The 16,682-nt window shown below is 37.5% G+C and overlaps 1 protein-coding gene and 1 non-coding gene across 13 annotated transcripts in view; both read right to left on the bottom strand.

Moving 5' to 3' along the window:
• The window catches only part of TENM3 (teneurin transmembrane protein 3), a 699,726-nt gene that overhangs the window by 325,282 nt on the left and 357,762 nt on the right, over positions 1–16,682 (bottom strand). The gene's annotated exons all lie outside the window — the stretch shown is intronic.
• On the bottom strand, positions 213–317 carry LOC140327877 (U6 spliceosomal RNA). The gene has a single exon (XR_011920164.1). It is a non-coding gene; the product is annotated as a U6 spliceosomal RNA (small nuclear RNA).

The following is a 16,682-nucleotide window of genomic DNA, read 5'->3' as shown; positions in this document are numbered from 1 at the left end:
TTTTTGACAGTGGCTGACTTCCAAACCCACTATGCGGTTAAAGTGCTTTTCCATATGGCACTGGGTATGGAGCAGTAAAGCTGTTTCGTCATCAGAAATAATTACGACACCTTGAAATGTGCCTCCCCCCACCCACTTTCCTAATGCATCTCCTAAATAGTGTTCATGATAAGCAAATGCTCTGACAAATGCTCTAACCATAGGTTTGCTACCTATACCTGATTTAATTAATGTGTTTATATGATCCTTGCACAGGGGTCATTCTAATCTTCTCTTTATCATTCCAGTTTTAGTATATGTCTTGCCGAAGTCAGGACGTTGTTTATGTGATCAAACTGGAAGACATAACCATACTTAGAACATCACTGACTTTTCTTTCTAAAAATGTTTGTTTTCTGACCAACAATACAACACTTTAAAAAAAAGACCCAGTTCCTGAATTGTACATTATTTTAATGCTTATCACTGCATACAATTCCACAATTTCTTCTAAATATGTCTTTTTAATGTTGGAGCTTTGAAACGGTCTTTACTTTACTGTCTTTGTACATATCTGCACAGTGTGTGGAATTAAGTATTGTATGTTCAATACATCATTAACTTTAAAAATAAGCTAAGCACTTAAAACTGTCATTGTAGCACACATTTTCCCAAGATTTTGTTATCCAGGAGCGACATACATGCAGATGAGAACTGAAAGAAATGTTTCTGCAAATATTCTTTATGTTCAGCACAAGTACAAACACTGGAAACGCTGTAAGCCCATGTAAAACTCATCTGTTTAAAGAACACATTTCCGAAAACTGAGAAGCATTTATTACTGTTGACACAAATGACAAATGACAAAACAGTGCCTCTCCAAAGTGCCGTATGATGTACTGCCTGGTTGCTGTGTAGTAACCCCTAGAGTGTGCAAGAAGGGCAACAAATGAACCCACCACCTTTCAGGCTGAATGCCTTAAGTAGAGCTACACACCCCCTCCATATGGCTTCTCAGCGCAGCTCAGTAACACAATGCTTCCTTGTAGTTTTAAAAGAGTGTGATAATTAACTGTCCTGCCCTGGGCTATTTGCTTAAATGATGTGATCAGTTTGTGCAGGTTTTTCTGGTCTATAGGCCAAGCCTCTCACTTTGGTTCCTGGAATGCATAAAGAGCAGATACTTCACTTATCATCTCTGAATATGAAATTGGGCAGCTGTTAGGAGAGATTACAGACGTGTGCAGGTCACTTCCCGCCATATCTGTGTGCATTAGTCTGGTACAATAATAAGTGTGATGGTTTGGATGTGGGCACTGTGTAGGGCACATGGGTAGGATGACTGATAAAAGCCAGAGAGAAAAGAAGAGAGAGAAAAGTATGTTGTCTATAGCAATTACTCAGATACAAATCTTCCAATCTTGGTATGACCATTGGAATCTTACTGATCACTGGGATCAACAAAGAGACTTTTCTGTTCTTCATAGAGAAAGATAGTACCTAATCTGAATATAGACTTGGCATTCATTTTTTCTGTATGTAAATCAAGTAAATACCTGCTAAAGACATATGATCAGACAATTTATAAAATTGGTTTGGTTAATAATGTCCCCTATCTGAGATGAGAGATCAGGGTATGTTGACAGCTTGCTCTTACAACCCTACATAGTAATAAACAATAATTCTTAGCTTATGGAAGGGCTGGATAAGACAAGGGTGGCAAAGAATCAGATTGTGCCTATCCACTTAAATGTATGGTACATACATAGCTGTCTTTTGTCCCACAATGAAGTATAAAAGGCCAAATGGTCCAAATAGGCAGGGAGAAAGGGATTGAGCCTTTGACAAGTTTTTACTGCTATGTGAATGTGCATTGGCCTTAATTAGCGTCCTGGTGATAGGGTGTCAATGAAACAGAAAGTGATAGGAAATCTTCCAAGTAGGAGACAGAATGCCATAAAAAATACATTGCTATTGGAAAAGAAAGGGTGTTTTAACATCTATTTGAGGCTTTTATTTCTGTCCCAGTGTCACCAGGTCTCCTAATTTCTTGTATCCTAGTTCTCCCCGGACAAGAACTAGAAGAGATTTTACCAAGGCAAATACAAAACACTGACAGAAATACAACTTCTACTCTATCCTCACTGTATTCAAAGCCAAAAAAACAAGAAATGGATCGGTGCTGGGCTTTAAGGTTAACAACAAACCTAAAACAAATTGTCGATTCTCCTAAAACAAAGAGTATAGCACTGTTTATAAATGAATTGAGTGGCCATCTGAACAATTCATGAAATAATGACTAGAAGGTGGAACTGTTTTCAGAGCTTGCTTTGTAGGTAGAAGTAGTGTTGCACAGTGAAAATTGTTTAATTAGGACCTTATGTGTTTTCAAATCATGATACATTTGCAGACCTGTTTTTCACAGATAGCTGTCTAATGCTGTCATTATATAGTAATCTGAAATGCAGGGGCACGTGTTCTTTTTTCCAGCTCCAGAGAACTCACACACTGCAGTAAACACGTACAATTAAACGAATGCTTTGTTTTCACACTTGTTCTTGAAATATCAGTGAAAGTTGCTTATTACCTATACCACCCAGGCAGAATGTGCCAATATATTTTGATGATCTAATTACAAGCAGATTTGTGGACTGTTCATTCCTTTTGCTAATGAGCTCTTCCAAGGCGCTCAGCTCTGTCGTCTTAATAAACACTTCTGGAAACTTTTCAATATTTCGTTGTTGAACTAGGTATAGTATTTTAAAAGTCATTTGGTGACTCTGATTACAGATGTTTACTGTGCTTAAAAACCAGGAGTCACGTGGTAAGCCTACATGGAGCTATATCTTCCCGCTCATAGGTAGCCATCCACTGTGAGAGCAGCTGGCTAGTTCTCTACAGATAGCAATGGTTCGCTGGAGCCAACATGTAATTGCTTATAATGCGGGCCTTAGGGTTTTGTGAACGGATTACTGACATTTTTTTAAAATCTTGTTTATTGCTTTGTACTTGTGTGAGGAATGGAAATAGTACTATTAGACAATATACTATATATAATCAATCAACATGCATCATTTTAAAAGTAGATTATGATTTTTAAAAATGGCTAGTAATTTTGGCGTTTAATAATTGAATTTACACTTTAATTAAAATAATATATGATATAAATTGTGGTTGTATAGTTTAGATTAACCTATTATTGTAAGGCGTCAAGCTATTCCTGCCCCTGTTATCAATCACTGGGCCAATTGAGGGGGAGGGTTGTTCCTAGATATGCTCACTGCAGAAAGGCTGCACAAATTACATTGGTAATTCATCATGTACTTCCTGCACTGGATCATGTAATCTGTGATGTCCAAAAAAGTGCAGGGGGAAAAATCCAGGTGTATCAGTGCACTGTACTGTATGCTGGCCATTGCCAACCTACCCACCAAGGATATATTCTGCAGCTCTCCGTTTGGAGAAGTTTGCATTTAAACTGTGTTGTAATTATTCTGCAATTTATTAATTCAAACGAAAATATCTAAGACTACTGCATCATGCAAAATATTACCTGTTTTATACTTTGCATTTTAATAAAATCCTGTGGAAGGAAGAAATATTGATTGTGTTGTATATTATGTGGGTCCTTATTTAAATACAGTTTTTGTATCAATCTCCATTTCAAATGTATTTTGGTAGATGTATTATCTTAAAAAAATAGGTTTATATTGTACAGGTAGAAATAGAAACCAGCTTATTTCTTATTTCAAAAACTTTGATTTTAAATTTTACATATAATAAATATGCAGGCACTCTTTCCTATACTGCAACAAAATGGCTATGCTTTACTACTCCATGCAAAAATGCAGGTCCCATAGAACACAGGGCAGCCCCTGAGTGCAGGTACTGTTTTGTAGGCAGATTGTTGCAGGTATGAGTGGCCATGAAGGTGCGGTGTATATCCTTCTGATTTTATCACAAAATCCTGTAGTTCTCTCAAAAGTTCCACTGCCCAGGCATCACAGAATTTATTGCTGAAATTCAGCCACCAAGAGGCCAAGCACACTGGCACATTTTGTCACGTCCTGGCATCTCTTCTGAGGTGAGGCATTAAGCTAGAAAAGTCACCTCACATTAGCACTGACATGCATCTCTTTACAGAGATTTGTACGAGTTCTCTTCCTACGTCCAACATTCACAAAAGTTGGATATCAGAGCTCAGACACAAAAAGCACAGTGTGGCAAACAGGTATCCTGCTCTAGTAATGACTTCAGCCATTTGTTACATCAGGCCTGATAGAGAAAAGAGCTATTCATCAAAGTGTGATAGTGCCAATTCTAAAAGGCTTGTTCAATCACAATTTACTGAATAACTCCCACAGGATGATCTGATGTCCTACACGCAAACTGTCTGACAGCTTGGCCAAAATGACAAGGCCCCAAACACTAAGAATATTGTTTCCACATTCCGTTTGTGTCATTTTAGCAGATACAGCAAGACATTCTGAAAAAAGGGCTTGTTAACCCCACGTCTTTGGAGAGCTACAACAGCAAGGAGCCAAATATTCCACTGAAATGATACATCGTATTGGGGTACACTTCACTTTGTTATTCTGTAACTTGGAGAGGTAAATTTGCAGAAAGTTTGGAGTGATATATTTTATTGGATATATTTTATTTTATTATTTTATTAAAGTACCTTAATAAAGATATATTTATACATTACTGATCAACATTTTGAAATCCTTGAATTTATACACAGAGTTATAGGGAGAAATGAAGCATTCTTTTTTTTTTTTTTTTTTAAACAATACAAACCCACTTAAAGCAGAACTATACCCAAAAACAAAATGTCACTAGGAGGTAGAGGTCTTTGGCAGGAAAGACATGTAAAGACATGTAAAGGCTTTATGTTTATTTATTTACACAGCATCACACATGCACCATGCAGTGTAGAGTGGTTCTATAGGGGACATATGCAGGGGTCATCAGCACCCTTCCAATGGGCAATGAGGATAACAGTAGACACAGAAAAATTGATAATAAAGATGGCCACTTTGGAGGGTGTAGCAGTTAACAGGGTCCTGACCCCATCATCGCTTCAGGGCACCTAAAAAAAAATGTCTGTCAAAACCGGCATGTATGCTGTACATACTTGCCGATTATGACAAAAGCTCACCTACACCAAAAGAAATATATTTCTGCGTTATAGAGATCAGAAATACAATCACTAATGAAATACAAATATTTTTCTTGACATGTCCTAATATTGAAGCTGGGCAGATTTCCCCTCATTTCCTATTTTGTTCCTAGGAAACAGAAAGAAATACCATTTTTTTTTTGTTTCAGAAGGAATAGTTAGGATATCATTGATGTTGCTGTTTCCATTTGGGAAATGTCCCCTCACTTGCTGGCCTGGAGGCCTTTTGTCAGTTAAACGGTGTTGGAGGACTGCCGGACACTGTATTTTCTCCTGAGACTTCTGGGACGACAATCATCTAGCACAGGGGTGTCAAACTCTGGCCTGAGGCCAAATCTGGCCCCAAACATCCTTTTTTGGTCTTCTAAAGGAATCCTAAATATGAACTGCAGCTGCATTGAAATAGCGCCGCTACTACAATTCCCACATCACTTGCATCTACAGACCAGTGGGCTCTCTGCCTATGCGTGGCCCCGCATTCGACTGTTTTATAGACGCAAATAATGCCAGGAATTTTGGTTGCAGTGCTATTTCATTGAAGTAGGAGTTTCAGCGGTGGGCCACTCATAAGATTTAGCTCCACATTGGCCGCGTCTGGCATTCCAGCCCTCCCCCTCAGCTGTACTTTTCCTTGGTATGGAGGCATGGACTTGAATGGTTAGATTTTCATAGAAGAATATTGTTATTATTATTGTTAGCCTGTGGAAAAAGGTTACCATTGAAATTTAACTCAGAAGGCTACAAATAGAGAAAAGGGGCATAAGATTTTTTCTTAAATAAAATAAAAAAAAAATGTTGCCTTTTTCTCTATAATAAGCTTGATCCAGATTGAATGTGAAGCAAAACCTCTTTGTTTCCATATAAAAAGGATTTATATCCAATGAGAGGGAAAAACGTCCTCAATTTTTTCAATAAATTTCAAGGTTGGTCTGCGACTTTGTCTAAGTTGCTAATTTTGGCCCTCTGTGTATTTGGATTTGACACCCCTGATCTAGCATAAATACGTACTTTATTATAAGTTACGTGAATGTTTACATTTTAGTAAAATGACAAAATTTCCACTACCGCACCAGCAGATTCTGAATATTGCCTGGTGTTTCCCTTTAAACCAGATGTAATATTATTTCACTTTCCAGTGCACTTAGTTTGACAAGTTCACTACATTTAATAAAGGTCCAGACGTCTTATTTTTCCTTCCACAACACGTCTGACTGCAAATAAAGCTGAAATAGTTTGGGTCATGGCACTGATAAGAGAAATTTATAAGAACAGCTAATGTATTTAGCAAGCACTTCTGCAAATGAGTGTCAGGAACACAGAATGTTCCTCCACAATCCAGGCATAGCAGACATCTTTATGTGCTCTTCTTTGTATGCCTTTGTCACGGTAGTTTGTCGCATTCAGCTGTGGTGGTAATGTATCTAACGCAGACTGACCACCTGTTTCATCTCTGTGTTTATGCTGTGCAATCTGTATCCCTGAGCTTTTTTCCTCTCCTCGTTTTAACAACACTGTTAAAATTATAGGTGGCTGATGTAGAGCCTTCTGTAAAGAAGAAGAAGAAGAAGAAGAAGAAAGAGTTTTAGTAAGCATCTCAATTATGTTGTGTTTTAATGTAGGAGGGAAAAACTGCGTGACTTCTTGTGCCCACACAGCAGAATGTCTGCAATGTAAACCACATTAACTAAAAATGGAACCTGTGGTGCCGGTGGAAAAACACACATATAAATGTTCAGCAAGAATAGATTATTTCTGAAATCTGTTTATCACTGCCCACTTTTTAATATCACCAGGGTACGGTGCTCATTTATTGCCAACACAGCAAACCCGATTTACATTGCTGCTTAGAAGTGTGTACTTTTGTAGAAAGAATGGCCTGTGAATAGGTGATGAGTGAAAGAAGGTGCAGCCAAGAGTATTGTATGTAAGGGGGTGCTCAATGGATTCACATAATGTGCACTTGACCCCTCCTATCTGCTGCCTTGTTTTCTGTATGCTCCACTGGCATGAAATGAACCATTCAATCACTTGGGAGCTCCACTTCACATATTCCATATTATGCTAAGAGCTCATGGATTCTTATAGGTAAAGTGGGTGAAGTCCGGTTGACCATGTTGAACAATACCATACAGCTTATTCTTAGTCTGTTCTTTGTGTTTACTAATGTCAGTGTTTGCAAACACCACAACCTTACAATAAAAGTTCAATCAACACAAAACATTAATGTTGATGATAATAATATTATTATTTATAAAAAATAATTGAAAAAAAAATGAAACTATTATAAGACCTCGTCTCCAGGGACTGCAGCGGTAAAAGATCTTTATGAGCCCTCAGGTCTGCACATATGCACTGTGTCCCAATCTATCTGGTTTTTATAGTTTGTTTTATGCTGCTTTGAAGGCAATAGGAAAATTGACATAAGCACATTATAGGAAGATTGAGAAGGCAGGCAGCAACGGAGCCAGGAATTACTTTATGTCATTGGAGCCTACAAGGAGACAGAGGATGACTCTGTTAATCAGATGCTATAACTTTAATAAATAAAAAAATTATTATTATATTTAAAAAATACACATGCTGTGCAAGCAGCAATGTAAACACATCATGTACAAGCAGAAAGCATTAAGTGAAGCAGTCAAATCTACATTTGTCTCCTGTGCCATAAGGTTTCTTTGTAGCTTTTCCTACCAATAGTTTGATAGCAAATAATAGTACATTGGATGTAATTTGCAAAAATACATACATATGTATATGTATTTTTTTCCTTTTTTTAAAAGATTTTTTTTCCCTTTGTGAATTTTTACAATATTTGTGAGACTCGCTTAACCATCTGCATATATAGATTTATCGATGGCTGTTAGAAATTATGAGAGCCAGAGTCAAGAAAAGTTTAATGCCATAAACAAGCAAAATGGTGAATGGAACTGTAGTCTAGGTATAAATTATTTTCAGCTGCTGTGTAAATGTCAGAAGCTAGAAAAAGTAATACTGTTACTTATAGAAACTACTCATTCTGCTCTGGCAAAGGACATCTTGATTTGGACAGGCTTTTGCTTGGAACACAGCCATTTCTCTTTGCTGCGTTGTTTGTTGAAGAGACACTTGTGTCTACTGACTTCAATCATTGTCCTGCGCAGTTCTTTTGGAAATAGAGATTTTTTTTCACTTTATTTGCAATGTACTGTTCCAGTTCTCAATGGTTTATAGGTCAGCAGAACAGAGGCAAAAAAGAGACATTTTGTCTGCTTGCTCTGAACCTTCCCCTCTCACCTGTCAATCATCCCTCTATACTGATTTCAAGACAAAGCTTTTACCTGCAGAGACCTCCTGAGGCTGAAGGTAATGCTATGAAATAGGGTAAAGCAGAAAGGTGATCACCCTAGGGTACCCTATCTTGCCTTATAGATAAAACTATGATTTCTTAGCTACTCTTTAAGAAAGTCACGAAAAATAAAATGTTAAATGCTTTGCATTCAATGGCTTGCCGAATAATTGTTGCCATATGTGGGCAAGGAGTGTATCTTGGATACATATGGTGAGGCTGACAAAATTCAAAATAGTTAGGCATTTTGTTGGCAGGCATACAAATCTAAAGTTCCATTGTACATATGCATTGTAAGCGTGTATCTTTAACTGATGATCTTTTATACCCTGCAGAAAGAAACTCATTGTGTTTTCTTTGATCTATAGGACTCAAAATAAAAATGTAAGGGAAAATGTAGAAGAATGCTTTTTTGGCCTAACTTAGCTTTTTGGTTCTTTTCTGTAACTAGTTTGACTCATACTGAAATGTCTTATAGCAGCTGCAGCTGCTGCTAGTGCATAACTCTAAGTTGGCATAGCAAGGCGGGCAGCAAACGGTTAGCTGAACGTGTGATGCCAGCTCCACATCCACGCTGGAGACAAGATGTCTCTTTCCTATCACATAGACTGCCTGTGACTTTCCCAATCAATGCTCCCCAGGTTTTCCTTATCCATCCAGAAATTAACTCATGGTTTGTGAATTAGTGTTTTTTATTTTTTACTAGCACATTGTCTCGTATATGTGATAAACCAATTTGTGTAATACCAGGAAAAAAAAGAGCAGATAAAATAAAAAAACTTTCTGAGTTGCCCCCATTGATAAAAGTGACATGATTTCCACTTTTATGAATAAACTGACTAATATACTATCTACCGACAGTTAAACTAATATAATTAAGTCAACAGACCTCATCCCCACTTTATGGGGCTTATGAAGGTTGGCTATTTTTTAACTTTTCCAAAGAAGTGTGCATGCCTACAATAAAAGGGCCATGCACATCCCTTCCAAAATGATGAATGAGATGAAACTTCTGATCACCACTTCCTTGTACATACAGTATGACAACAACTGCACTGATCTCAGTCAGTTTACTGTTTTATATGGCATTATTAAATTGATTAGAAAAAAAATGTGTTATTTGTTATCAGATCCTAATTTCCTTATAAATAGGCCCCTACAACTCCATCAGAGAAAGAGGTGTCTTCCCTGTGTTATATGGCAGAGATGTAAAAATAATAAAAGAGCCTGGACAATACACCTTGTATTACCTTTGTGAATGTCACTTGTCTTTTTAGATGTTCGTGTGGAGTTCTGATTTATTATGTAGGGGACAATGTTATTTCAACAACCCATCTGCCCAACTTACTGCCTAACAGTGAACAATACATTTCATTTGCCATTTACTTGCCCACTTTGTCAAGATCATGCTGTAATATGTCATTATCCTGCTGGGTTTTAATAATTCATTGTTGTGTGCCGACAACTAAAAATAAATCAGTATTACTTTTTGTTTCATCCTCCAGATCATTAATAACATGACTGGGACCAGTACCAACTCTTGGGGTACACCATTGCTAACTTTTGCCTATTGTGAAAATCTTCCATGTAATACTCATTCTCTTTTGTCCTTTCATCCTCAATTTCTATAATAGGCTGGGAAGTGAAACATTATGGTATGCTTTTGTAAAAATCCAAATTTTATAATAGTAAGAGCGTTTGCATCAGTTTTCTTCGAAACTAATCTTGTTTAATTTTGTGTCGTTAGATTACCCTTTATTATGTACGGAGCCATACAGACAGAAGCAGCAGGTGTCATTTTTGCCAACCCAATGTATTTAATATGCTTTGTTCTGAAAAGAAACATATGCACAGATATGTACACACCTTAATATATTTCCACTGCTAATATCTTTTATTTTAAAATTGCTGTGTGCCATCATTGTGTATAATATAGAAATCATTTTACAGTTGGATAGGAGCCTGGATTTGATATATTTCTATCTATTCAGATAAATTCTCTATAGTAGATTACCAATGTGTTTCTTCCAAGGACAAAATGGGGATTGATTTAGTAAGGGGTTTCAGTTGTTCACTTTGCAATAGTAAATATATATTTGCATGAACATTTTCAGCTTGGTGAAAGTGATGACAGTCCAGTTTTCAAAGAATGTTCATTCATGTGCAAGGTAAAAAACAAAAAAAACATGCTTGTGCATGGTTGGATAGCTTAGTGGAAATTCCCAGTCAAGGGATTATTCAGTTTACTAGGTAAACACCCTAAGCATCTGCCTTTATGCCTGTGACACGGAAACAAACAGTGTGGGCAGATGTGGACATCATATAAGTAATCAGTCATACATTTTTTGTATATAAAAGTTGAATCCTTACCACTGGCAGAAGGAAAAATTACTTTGGCAAGTTATCATTTACAATCATCATTTCGTATGTTTTATCTGTAATAACTGATTTTTAGGATAAAAAAGGTCAAACTGTAGATCTGATTATAACGCAGGTCAAAAGAAAAGTTTTGGCAAATGCACACCATACATATAAATTGAGTGATTATTATATTTCAGGCATGGGTTGCTTTGTCTGCCCAGTAAAAACTCACAACACCTGGTTGATGTTCATTCCTTCTACTGGCTTTTTAGCCCTGCTTAACACCTGTGGGTAAAGCTCCTCACTTGTCTCCAATGTCTACTACAACACATCAACAAAATCTTTAGCAATGGCAGGTATGTTTGTTACATAAAGAACTTTTCAGCACACGGCCCAAGTATTGCAAAAAAGAACTCCAATGTTCACAAGAACAAGGAAAAAGCCAATACAGCATCTTCAATGTTTTTTTTTTTTTTTTTTTGAACTCCAATGTTCACAAGAACAAGGAAAAAGCCAATACAGCATCTTCAATGTTTTTTTTTTTTTTGCTAATATGCTACAGATCTGATTTGACTGATCTTACTATATAATTATAATTAAACAGAATTTAACCAGACTAAGTCCCTGTATACCTTTAGATTGCAGGGGCTTGCAGGCCAGAATTGTAATAGATAGGCTTGTAAGGTAACCTATGTAGTCTCTTCTCTGAGCTCCACAACCTACATAATTTATTTTACTATTTTATTAAAAAGGCTGCTGTGGTGTATAATAGCCTGAACATGGAATGTCAAATGTTGTGTCAGGTCATTACACAAGCATAAAGATCAGTTTTTATGCAGGGTCAGTTTTTCTAGCCTGCCTAAACCCGGCAGGCGTCCATGATGAATTGGTTATACGGACATGCAGCCCAGCCTCTTTAATTTTGTAACCAGTGTAGAAGGCTGCAGGTTATTTGTAAAATGAGGTGATGCATTTTATATCTGTGCTTCCATCTGTTATACCGGTAGTCTAGATGACAAAAGTTGCTGTACTATCTTAGTGTAATGCTTTCTTGCAGACTCTGAAAAAGTCCTTGATCACATGAGGCACACGGAGAGCCATGCAATCCTAAAGGTGCATTTGGGGTGCCATTAACAATACAGAAATATGAGCAATAACATAACACTTTAGTGTTAACAAGCTGTAACTTTGCTGGACGTGATTGTTGATTATTTCCAAGTACAGAAGAATAAACAAGACCTGTGCAGACAGCTCAATTCTGTTCTACAGAGGGGAAGGGGCAAACAGGAGGTACCATGCTGTGTCCTATGCAACAGAAAACAATCAAAGTGGTTAGTTGTCAATTGTTAGCGATCCCACACTATAGACCACCAAGCCCATGGGACAGCTAGCATTTGATTTTCATCTTTAGATGATTTCCTTTACTGGAAACCACATCAAAACGGTCAGTAATTAAAGGCATATGAAAAGATGAAGTTATATTGAAAAATCAACTTTTCTAAAAACATTGAGAATGGACCTGTCTGCTATTGCCTCCCACATGGTCTAATGTGAAAGACTGCTTCAGTTACCTGGCTTGCAACCTAAAAAGTTTTGGGGACAGTTTGGGGGGCAGGGCTAGGCGTTGGAAAAGTCAGAAATGGCATATATCTTCATCTGCCTGTAGCAGTTTCTAAAGGTGGCTTTTGATCATGTGCTTGCTTTACATTTTAAATGTTCATTTGGCAGTCTGATCAAAAATATTTCAAAAAAAGCTTCTTTATTATTTTGATGGATATCCTTATCTGGTTTTAGCCTAAGCTGCATACACACTTGCAATTATAGTCGTTGCAAAGGATCTTTCACGATCCTTTCCAACGAATATTAATGCACGATGCATAGAGCACTGTTCTGCTCTATGCAAAGGTGAAGGGGACAGCGACGGAGCAGCACCCCGCTGCACACTCTCCCCCTTCACTTGCATTACGATTGTTCTGCGTTCATCGTCTGTGGATCCGCCAGGACGGTTGCTCAGAAAATGAACGACGCGCGCTGTACACACTTCAGATTGTCGTCTGATATTGGCCCTGAGCTAATTATATGACACTTAAGCTGCGTACACACTGCCAATTTTTGTCATTGGAAAGGATCTTTCACGATCTTTTCCAACGACAAGGGAGTGCACGATGCATGAACGGTGCTGTACATACAGCACCGTTCATGCTCTATGGAGAGGGGAGGGGGAGAGCGACAGAGCGGCACCCTGCTGCGCGCTCTCCCCTTCACTTTCATTACGATCGGCTGTCGTCCATCGTCCGTGGATCCGGCAGGTCGGTCGTCCGGACGATGGACGACACCGACTGTACACACGGCAGATTTTCGCCCGATAATTGGCCGATGCTGATTATCGGGCGATAAAAATCTGACGTGTGTACGTAGCTTTAGTCATTCTCACTGCTTCATTCATACTACTATGCATTGTGCATATGTACCAAGATAAAAAATTATGATGGCTCCTGTTTTTTATACAAGTGAAACTGAGCAGCATGTCACTCCTATTGAATATTGAAGTACAAGAGAAGATAAACAGCATTATATTCATTTTTGAATTGAATGTTTAGTAACATTTTAACTGGTTGCAGAAGTAAATCTTCTTTCAAGGATGATTCCCAAGAAAAAGTGCTGAAGCAGAACTACCTCAGCATCTGTTAACACAGAACACGAAGAGGTTAAATACATATAATTTTAGTTGTAGTTTAGCTGAAGACTTGTCAGATGCCATTGATTCCCTGAGAACCATGCTGATTTGGAGACTCAGACTGCAGTGGAGTCTTACTGATAAAAATCACTCTATTTCCATGACAATGTATTTTTTCTTCATCTGGAATGTTCAACTATAGATTTCTGTATTTTGGCGGTCATTTATATTTGACAGCAAAAAGAAATCCCTTAGCACTGAAATGCAACACTGTTATGGGAGTATTTGTATTATTTCTAAAAGCAGTGGTAAATGTGAAATGTTCTGAATTATTCAATAAGACAATCTGCCTAGTGCTAAAATCTGTACCTAATGACATACAAAGGTTAAAAAGTGCTTAGGAACCTGCTTTACAAAGGTAAATGTATGCATGTATTTAAAAAAAAATAAAAAAGTAAAATCAGAAGCTATATAGAAATAGGTTTTGCACTATTATATATATATTTTTCAGATGCTTTGTAGTGAAGGTTAAGTATTATTCCTTGAAGTTAAACTCATGGCAAATAGTGAAATGCAATAAATGCAGTTTTCAATAACAAAACAATTGCACTTATTTTTTAATGAAACTACTTAATGTTATCAATGGAACAGCAGTAGGTGCCAGTCTGGTGTGCTCTACATGGGGTGCTGGCATACAAATGATCATAGGAAGAGGGGGGGGATTAGAAAGTGATGGGTGCATTAGTCTACATATTCTCCATTAATGTTACAGGCAAGATTTAGGAGTTTTAGGATTTTAGGTGCCCACGCTGTACTGCTTAAAGCAGTCTTAAAGCAGAACTAAAGTTTCACTTTTAAGAATACATGATCAGGCAGGCCATTATTGCAGAAAGGAAGAGGAAATGTCCCTTCAACAGTAACCCCTTTTTCCTGCCTGATTGCTCCGGCTATCAGGCAAAATAAAAATGAGATGTGCATTTGCAGCTATGCAAACCTGGCTTTCCCTCCCCATGCCAGAAAATAATATGTCAACTTAGCCCAGCGAATTAGGATAGCCAAAGATCCTTTGCAGGAAGAAAGAAGAAAATTGTGGTGTCCTAAGAGGGAATGAGGACAGGTAAGTAAAGCAGGTTAAGTTCCAATTTAAACTGCAGTGGGGACACAAAATTTGCCATAATTTGCCATGATACACATTGTTATACCAGTGTTGTGAGGTTAATCACTTGCAATGGCCACCCCACTATTGCCATGTCTCCTCTTAATTGAGTGTTATCTTGCTTGCCTATTTCTAATATCTTGACATCTTACAAATGCCAGGACTGTACAATATACTGTTAGCAGGCACAGCAAATACAGTTTTTTTTTTGCATAAGACACTTAATTATATAAGACACTCTAATTATATGTGTTTTCACACAGGTTCTGCACAACATCCACACAGGATTTACATGTTCCTTCAACTAAATAAATCAGCAAAGTGTAGATTGTGGTTAAAAAATTAAGTGAATTTTGGATAAAACAATTTTAACAAAGACCTTAAATTCCCTTCTACCAAAACATCCTGCCACTGCCAAAAAAGTCAGGTGACCAGTCTTTTCTGTCTGGCTGTCTGAGGATTGGATGGACAGAAAAACATTTGGCAGAAAATACACCTACCATATATAAATGTTAAACGTATATTTTTTTTTATTTACCCGGAGGTCAGGATTAAAATGTGGCCAAAGGTTTTTATTTACAAAACGTCTCACCTGTACAAAATATGCAGGCTGAAAATGTGGCCATAGAATATCATTGTCTGCCAAATACTTTAATTACAACTAAATATCAGTCATAGGCAGCTCTCCACATGATCTAATTATTATCATGTTTTCTGTTATCTTCTTTCTTAAAATTACCAAAACAGACTAAAACCTGCCTACTTTGCAGTAAGGCAAAAATTTGCATTTCTTACATATATGTCCATATTAAATTACCTGCAGCACAATAAACAATAAAAGCAGAGGCTGTATGTCACAGGTAGCACTCTGCAAGTAGGGTAAAATTATACAGAGAGTGAAAAGAATTAAGTGCTAAAAGCCAAGTGCTCAGCTGTCAGAAAACATTCCCAGCCTGAATTCTGAAAACACATCATGCTGAATATTGAATTTTTCCAGTAACTTCTCAGAATAAGATACCATACCTGTCAATAAAGTGTGTTCTCAGGGTATATGTAGTTGAGAATACCTCTTAAAACACCGTAGGGGAAATAAGACGATTTACCATAAACGACAAAAGGCGTCTGCCTAACTTTACATTTCGGAAATAAAATACAAAGTGAATACGAAACAGAAAATCAAAGTTTTATTTTTATTTAAGTCGTTTATAAAGAACTGAAATGGCACAGGAGAACATACCCATGGTTCATATATGCCTGCTCTGCAGGAGATTATAGCCTAATGTCATGCAGACACACAAACAATTTAGGGCAGTCTGGGTTGACATATTTATTAAATCAGTAGGTTTTGGATTGTTAGAGGAAGCTCAGGGATGCAGGGGGAGAATATACAACTCGGTACAGATTTTGTCTCCAGTGAGAAGTGAGTGAAGGATCCCGGTGCTACCAGGCAAAAGTGCTAACCACTATATCACCATAGGAGCCATGAATACTGTTTATTCATTCCATTCTGTTAGCTGCTAACTGTGTTCCGCTCTCTAACATGCCCCTATCATGTCTCCTGGACTGTGGATAATGAATTACATGAGTCCCGGGAGCCGTGCTCATATTCATCCCACCTGCTAATAATGGTGACCTCATCTTGATACTACAACAGGGAGCCTCCCAAAAGTGCCTACAATAAATATTACATTGTCTTTCCTCTGTAAGTCCAATGTTGTGATACCAGCAGCCCCCCACCCTGCCGGTAGCAGAGATTTTTTTCTCAGCTGCAGAAATTGCCATTTCAAGCGTACTCTGAGGTTGATGGCATCACACTAGGCATTCTGTATCCATGCTGTTGTCATGTAAAATAAAATAAGGCCTACTTCTTTCATCATGATTGTTCAGACATACTTCAGACAGTATTTATTAGGCTGGACTCAATTATATTTACAGTCACAGCTGTTTCTAGTCTGCTTTTTTCATAGTTTGCAAAGCCTTGATCATTTTATATACCTGGAAC

The sequence above is a fragment of the Pyxicephalus adspersus genome, chromosome 3 (assembly GCF_032062135.1).
Source record: "Pyxicephalus adspersus chromosome 3, UCB_Pads_2.0, whole genome shotgun sequence".
NCBI classification, from domain to species: domain Eukaryota; kingdom Metazoa; phylum Chordata; class Amphibia; order Anura; family Pyxicephalidae; genus Pyxicephalus; species Pyxicephalus adspersus.
This window is presented reverse-complemented; position numbering and strand designations above follow the sequence as displayed.